This window comes from Felis catus, chromosome E2 (assembly GCF_018350175.1).
Source record: "Felis catus isolate Fca126 chromosome E2, F.catus_Fca126_mat1.0, whole genome shotgun sequence".
Classification (NCBI taxonomy): domain Eukaryota; kingdom Metazoa; phylum Chordata; class Mammalia; order Carnivora; family Felidae; genus Felis; species Felis catus.
This window is the reverse complement of record NC_058382.1, coordinates 31752420-31760269: the sequence shown is the minus strand read 5'-3', so window position 1 is coordinate 31760269 and position 7850 is coordinate 31752420. Positions and strand designations below refer to the sequence as shown.

At 54.7% G+C, this 7850-nt stretch overlaps 1 long non-coding RNA gene across 1 annotated transcript; it reads right to left on the bottom strand.

Annotated features, from left to right (window-relative positions):
* Positions 1–3596: 3596 nt before the first annotated feature.
* On the bottom strand, positions 3597–6843 carry LOC109494866. Its single transcript, XR_006590679.1, has 3 exons — positions 6148–6843; positions 4239–4590; positions 3597–3737 (listed from the first exon to the last, which is right to left on the bottom strand). It is a non-coding gene; the product is annotated as an uncharacterized LOC109494866 (long non-coding RNA).
* Positions 6844–7850: the final 1007 nt, after the last annotated feature.

Here is a 7850-nt window from a genome sequence, read left to right as displayed (position 1 = left end):
TGAGGTAAAACTCTTCTGTGACCTTTTCCTTGAGAACTGATGACTTAGTGATCAAACTATGTAGCACTTGGTGCGTTTGGGGTTTTAAAAGCTTTTTATTATGCATTATATCAAACCGCCCACTGCATGGCATGAGTGGAGATTAAGACTTTATAGAGCTTTTAGACATTGTAACATTTCTCCAAATAACTCTGTCCTACAAAGCACAAAACTAAGTATTTGTAAAGGTACCGTAAGCATCTGTGTGCAGATTTTTGTGTGGATATAGTTTTTCAACTCATTTGGGTAAATGCCAAGGAAAGTGGCGATTGGCTCAGATGTTAGCATAATAGCATTTTAATCTTTGAATTGTTCCTCGTGGTTTCAACCACCCATCCATTTATTCAACAGTTATCTCCGGAGGGCCTATCCAGGGGCTTGGTGCTAGGTACCAGGGACCCAAAGGGGAATGTAACAGATTTGGTTTCTGCCCTTGGAGAGTGTACAGTCAAGGTGGGGGAAACAGAGAGGCGACGAGGGAACAGATTAACATGTCATTACAGATGGGCTGTGCGTCGTGAAGGGATTGCGTGGGGCGCAGAGACCAAAGTGAGGGTCGGTTCCGGAGGGGGATATACTTGCCCAGAGCTCTCAAGGAGGCCCCTCTAAGGGGGTGACGTCAAAGAAAGGACGACAAGGGAGTGAAAGAGTTTCGGCCATGACAAGAGCCAAGGGGAAAGGGTTTCCGGTGAAGGGACTCAACGTGAGGAGGCCGCGAGGGGAAAAGATCTGGGGTAGCTGAAGAACCAAGAACAGTCCCGATGTGGAGGGGAGCCGGACTGCGGGCTCGTAAGAGTGGGGACTAGTCCTGCTTCTGGATAGTCCCTAGGACCCAGCTGCCTGGAAGGAGACAGAAACAAATACGTTCTCTGGAGCCTCATCAGCCCAGGCATCGCCTCTGTTCTAGAGGGGCTCTAGAGCCCCCGAGCTGCATACTGCTGACCCTTCCAGGCCCAGGAGAGGACGTGCGATCAATCACACCGATCACAGACGGAGAGAAGAACCCTCAGCAACCTGAGGAAAGAGGGGCCAAACCAACAGCCACCGCGTACCGAAGAGGATGCCTCAAAAATAAAGGACTCAAAGCTGGACCGGGGGGAGACACACAGGGGAGGCTGGACAGGGGAGGCACCACAGCCCGAGCCTACGATGTGACGCCCGGGTTCCGACGGGGCCACACAACCTCGAAGGAGCCCCCAGGCCAGCGCTCCGAGCACCCCGCTTTGCCACCGCTGGAATGTCACCCATGAGCTCCGAGCTGGGCTATCTCCTTTATCGACACCCATAGATTCAGGACCACCACCCCCTTCCCCATATCAACACCCCAACTCTGGCTGGTTGCTTCTTTCTCAGGGCAGTCGGCCTAGGTATCCATCCCCAATCTTTCTGGAGAGGCTACTCTCGCGGAATCCAAGGACGCTGTCTGTCCCTGTACCTGGGAACTCTTCCTAATGAAGCAAAGGGGAACACGCGTTTAATCCCGAGCAGGGCGCTCCCTCTAAAGGCAGGCAACAGTGCGGATTATGGCAACGAGGACTTGCCTTATGAGTTGCAGAGGAATTTATACCTCTCGAGAAAGCATACCACCGCCATTCTTCCCCAAACCCCGCTTCCACTTTCCCTACACTTCACCATTAGGGATTAATTCCTTTGTGCTGACCACACGCAGTATTAAAATACAGATTGGTGGGGAGATTGGGGGAGGTCCATAAGTCATGCATTCACCCGTGTTAAGGGGAGGAGGCCACGGATCAGTGGTTCTCAACCCTGGTGTATATTAGAATTATCTGGGCCACACGCCTGAATAATTGAAACTAAGTCTCTGGAGACAGGGCCCAGACATCTGTAGTTAGCAAACACGGTTCCAGGTTGTTCTGATGCCGTGTGAGTACCAGTAACTACTTCCATGGGCAAACCTTCAAGAAAGGTACCAGGGGACACCCAGTTGGTCACTTGGACTTAGCTGATGGCCCAGGAGAAGCGAGCCGCTGTTCGGACTGGGGGCCACACTGGTTTCACCCGGTTGAGCTCTCTCTGCTGGCGGTGGCCACTGGCCAGGTATGAGACGGGTTCCCCGGTCTCCGGATGGTTTCCCAACGTTCCCGGCACGGGGGCCGGAGCAGCGCACTCTGTGTTATACGGAGGAAAGAGAAGAGTTAACTGGTAAGCACGGATGTGCAGCCAGAACACTGAGCAAAAAGCCCACTGGCAGAGGGGTAGGACATTCTAACTCAGAAACCAGGAGCGAGCACCTCGGCGCGTTTCCGCGGAACGCCCGCACACAGGTCCCACCGCCTCGGCCGCAGCCCGCCTTGAGGGATCCAGGGGAAATGAAAATTAATGGGGTGGGGAAGGTAATCAACAGTGAGTCCCACTTTTGTTAATAACCACCCTCCATCACGGGTAGAATGAGACAGAGCGTCCGTTCCAGGCCAGGGTCACCTTGGGAAAGGAGGGTGGGCACCTTTGAGGGGGGTCTCTTTCCGGCCCGGGTCCTCCCTAGGTCATGGAAGATGGTCTCAGAAATGGACTGTCCCTTTGGAGCTTCCGTACCCTGAGAGTGCTTTGCAGATTGGCTCCGTGGCATGAGCTGGAATTGTCCATCGGGACCCCCGTGGGTGCCTCCCAGCCCTGCCTTCACTGAGCTATCAGCTCTGCCCCCCGCCTCTGCCTTCGTCCCCGAGACGCTCCACTCTCGCATCGCTAACCTCGCCCCTGCTGCCCATTGCCGCTGACAGAGTTGCCATCGACATGGGGACACTCCGGGGCTGAAGCCGCTGCGAGCGGGTAGGGCGGTCATCGGCCTCGGACCCTGGTGATAAGTTCCCACTGCCCGCTTCCCTGCCCCCTCCCCCGCCGCCAGGCACCTACAAATCACCAGGCCCAATAGACAAACACCTTTCCCAAGTTGGCTCTTTGTTTCCAAAAGCCATTTCCATTTCCCATGTGCTTACTCAGCCTCCCCCCAGCACCGTGTTGCTTGGTGATGGGTGAAATGGGCAAACAGTAGCCTTCAGTAGCAGATCTTTGATGTGTGCTGTTGGGAGCTGGGGCCACAACAGGGCTGCCTGGGGCCTTCTCGGCCGCACCTGCCATGGAAACCCTGCGATGCAACTGATCCGCTCACGTGGCTGTGCAGCCCGATGGCCAACCCCGCCCGTGAGGTCACGGGTTGGCAGGGAAAGAAAAGGATCTCAGTCAATTCCCACGTGCCGGGCCCCAGGACGGGCCATTGGCATAGAGCACCTCACTAATTCTGCACACCAAGCCGGTCAAGTAGGTGCACGTTAGCGGTTAAAGCTTGGATTCTGGAACCAGGCTACCCGGTTTCCAATCCCTGCTCTGCCACTGACTAGCTGTGTGACCTTGGGCAAGTGGCTTAACCTCTCTGAGCCTCATATGCCTGCAACCGATCTGTAAAATACAAATAGCAGCACCTTACGTCATACGGTTGCCGTGAAGCTCCAATAAGATGATATATACAAAGAATATTTAAAACAAAGCCAAGTGTATTAGTCTGGTCAGGCTGCCGTAATAACATACACAGACCCAGTGGCTTAAACAGCAGAAGTTTATTTCTGAGTCTGGAGGCTAGAAGTCCAAGATCAAGGCACCGGCTGATTCGGTTCTGGGTGGAGCCTTTTCTTGCTGGCTTGCAGTCGCCTCTCACTGTGTCCTTCCCTCCGGATCTGGAAACACTGTCATACCGGGGGTTAGAGTTTCAACATATAAACTGGGGCGGGGGATGGGGGGCGGTGGGTGCACAACTCAGTCTGTGCAACAGGCATGCAACATGTTCCGTGAGTGTTGCCCATTGTTATTACGGCCACCATGCCCCATTTCACATGAGAATGCTGAGCCCAGAGTGGCAGAGTCGGGACCTGAACCCAGGACTGGTCTGACTTCCAAGCACACGGCTGTAACCAGGTGCTAAGTGCTTGGCTCTTCCCACCAGATGGCAGGGGCTCCCAACCCCCTGCCGAGCACCCCCTGAGTGCTCTTTGACCAATGGCCACTCCTCTGGACACTAGGGAAAGTGTCACTCTGCTTGGCCGGGAAGCCAAGACTGTCAGGTTGTGGGCATCGGCTGGGTGCCTAGCCCAGGGGACCCCTTGCCCATGGAGCTGGAGAAGGTCCCCCCCCCCCCCCGACCTGAATCCTACATCTCCGCTCTGGTTCCTTTCCAGATCCTGTATCACCTGCTTGCAAGGCTCGGTCAGGTGGGAGAAGGAAAAGAACACAGCCACAGCTACTGGTTCCTGTCGTCGGGGCTCTGCCTGCCCCCTCCGGAGCCAAATGAGGTTCCTGCTCTAATCGTGTCCGAAAGAGCCAGGAGCCTCCTCCGCCCCGTATCGAGGCTCGGGCGGTGAGGCACGTGGCCAACATCCTGTTCTTCTGGAAACAGCATCCGGTATTGCTTCCAGGAACCATGCATCACACATTCTGTCCATGGGGCTAACTAACTCTGATCATGTGACTCGCTCTGACCAATCTGAGCATCACATCTTTCTAGATGCTAGAGCTGGTTCAGGGACGGGCGCATGTCCAAATCTAGGCAAAGCAGAGCAAAAGAGAGTCAATTCCAGGCTTATCATGAACATAATCAGAGGCGAGACATTCTCCTCAGTGAACTTACTTCTGAGGGTACAGAACTTATTTCTGGCTGCCGTGACAACGAAGCCAAAGAAAGGAGATCAGAGCTGAGAGAGGCTGAGAGACAGAGTCCCGATGACATTGTTTAAGCCCCTGGATATAGCTCTGCCTGAAGACATTCCAAGCCATGATAGCTCCTTTCTCGCTAGTTTGACTTGGGTTTGGTGATTTGTGTGAAAGAAAGAAGAAAGAAAGAAAGAAAGAAAGAAAGAAAGAAAGAAAGAAAGAAACCTTCAAAACAGAGGGAAGAGGGGCGCCTGGGTGGCGCAGTCGGTTAAGCGTCCGACTTCAGCCAGGTCACGATCTCGCGGTCCGCGAGTTCGAGCCCCGCATCGGGCTCTGGGCTGATGGCTCGGAGCCTGGAGCCTGTTTCCGATTCTGTGTCTCCCTCTCTCTCTGCCCCTCCCCCGTTCATGCTCTGTCTCTCTCTGTCCCAAAAATAAATTAAAAAAAAAAAAAAACAGAGGGAAGATACAGGAATTAGAAATTCTGAGGTTAGAGGCGTTCAGTTTTTCCCACCTGCTGGAGATGAGTCATGCCTTCTCCTTCTTTGTCATGGGGGGCTCTAGCATTAGCCAGAGCTATATTCTAGAAATGGAATGTATTCCATTTCTCTGTATATTCTATATTCTAGAGTACTCCCCAAAGAAGTGGGGAGAAATACCACCAGCCCAGCTGGACCAAAAAAGACAATGGGTTATTCAGCATCGCAGTTTGGAGGCACTGGGCTCTTCACGGCCCAGAAATCAATGACTAGCACCAGGAGCCTCCCGCTGAGAGGAACATGGCATTGCCTGGGGGTAAGACAGGCCAGAGATACACCAGGCAAGCCTGACTGATCTCACGGGTGTGTGCCCACCAGAGCCGGCTGGTCAGGAATGTTTGATTCCAAGCAGATAATGAATCAGGGGTCAGTGGGCAATCAGAATGGAGATGGGCTCCTCTCAGCCCCCAGCTTCACTCTGGGCCAGGGTCAGGACTAGAGCCGATGACCCAGGGTAGGGCCTGGGCACCTTGAGGATCTTCACCGACCCAAGGGAGGAGGAGTTTAAGGCTGATGGCGCGAGCCCCTGTGGAGGCTGGGAGGGAGGGGTCCCCCCACCACACACGGGCAAACACACACCCTTCACTTGCCCCTAAGGACATGTGGGGAGGAGAATCAAAGTGAGTCCCCTTGGCCATGGTAGCCCCCCCTTCCCCAAAGCAGGGGTAGCTCCTGCAAGGAGGGACTGAGGGCTAGATTCAGCAAGTCTTGAGAAAGGGCTACCGGGGCAGAAGACAGGGTGGGGGTGCACGCACAGGCAGGAAGACAGCTGAGATGGATTTGAGCACCAAAGTCTGAGTAATGGATTGGGCCGCAGAGAATGAGGGGATTCCTTAAGAGGGCAAAGCTAAGGACCCCTCTTGGAAGAGCGCCCCTGGGGTCAGGGAGGTCAGGCTGACGCTGCTCCGTACCGTGTTTCTTCACCCCTGCTCATGCTGGATCAGTCCGGCTCCGCAGGATGGGGGAGACTGGGGATGGCGGGCTGTCCTCCCTTCTTCTGTCATGGATAACTGAAGGATGTTCGCTCTTGGTTCCACCTGGCTCCTTTAATACCCGAGGGAGCCAGCTTAGACCTGTCAGGGTTCTTCAGTGACAAGCAACAGAGGCCAACCCTGGCTGGTGTAAACACGGAGGAGAACTGTCTGGAAAGGTGTCGGGTGGCTCTCAGAATCAAAGGAAAAGACAAAGAACTGGGCTCAAAAGGGCAGGGAAGAGGGACCTGGAGGGGCAGGGGCCTGTACAAAGTCCCCTAAGACTCGAATCCAGCTCCGGCCATTGTACGTCGTGAGAGAGTAAACGTGAATGGCTGAGCCCCGGACACATGCCCACCCATTGGCCAGGAGAGAGAGGGGTGGTATCAAACAATAGGAGAATCTCATTGGCTGAAATTGAGTCACTGCCCCACCCATTGCCCGAGCACCTTGATTGACAGTTAGGCCAAGAGCAACCCCAGTGGCCAGCGGTCATTCACCGGAAGTAAACCTGGAGGTCTTACTGGAAATGGATGGGAGCGACAACAAAGAAAACACCAAATGGCCATTGCAAGGGTCGGTGAAGCTCAGGCTCAGGAGAGGTTATTTCCACAGAGATGCTCGGGATCTACGTATGCTCCGTCAGGTGGTTAGAAAAGAAAGCATCTCTCCAAGCGCTGACCCAGAAAGGGGGCGGGGGGGGGGGGCGGGGAGGGTGGTCAGGAGGAACGGCCGCTGCTGGGGCTACGTTTTTGGAGTCCTCACCTTGGACCAAGCAGCGGCTGAGTGTTTTGCACCCCTGATCTCTTCTCACATCCTCACAGCCACACCAGGCGATGGACTTTGCAGATGAGGAACCCGAGGCCCAGCCACGGTGCTCAACCAAGGCATTCGCCCACACTCACGGCTCCCAGAGCCAGGACCTGATGGAGAACTGTCAGCACAAAGCCCGTGGGATAGATGGCGATGCCCCGCAGATCCTCAGAGGCAGAAGGGGACCATCGGTGGGGGGGGGAGGGGGGTGGAAATTGGGGGAAAATGACAAGGAGGAGGAAGAAAGGCAAGAGGAGATGGGGCAGAGGAAAACTCAAGGAACCACGGGGCTGAAGAAGGACACCAAGGCCTGGGATCTTGGCACCCACACAGCAGGCTTGTCTCACATTTAGGGAGTGAACCACAAAGATCCAAGATCATCGGGGGCCATGGCACCGGTGGCCAACGTCTCTAATGAGCCTGGGGAAGGAAGGGGTTGGCAAATTCACAGCTGTGTATGTCCCAGATGATATCTTGGAGTTTTCCGGCCGCCTTTTACTCTTCGGCCATCCTCCACCGGGTATCTTAGAACACAAGAGCCCTAAGTCAGGGAAAGCAGAATGGCTTTTCCATTTTTATTGAGCACCTACTAAGGGCCAGGTTGCTTTTCCTACATTATCCCTCAGTCTCAGGAGAACCTTGAGAGATGGATGTCATGCTGTCTCCATTTTACAGATGAGAAGACTGAGGCTGAGGAAGAGGAGCTGTGATTTGAGCCCCGGAGTAGCTAATACCCAAATCCCAGCTGGAAGGCACATGGGTGGAGGCGCCAAGGTGGCCGCCACGGAGCCCGCGTTTCTGTCCGGGGAGGGCACCAGGGCCAGTGGCGC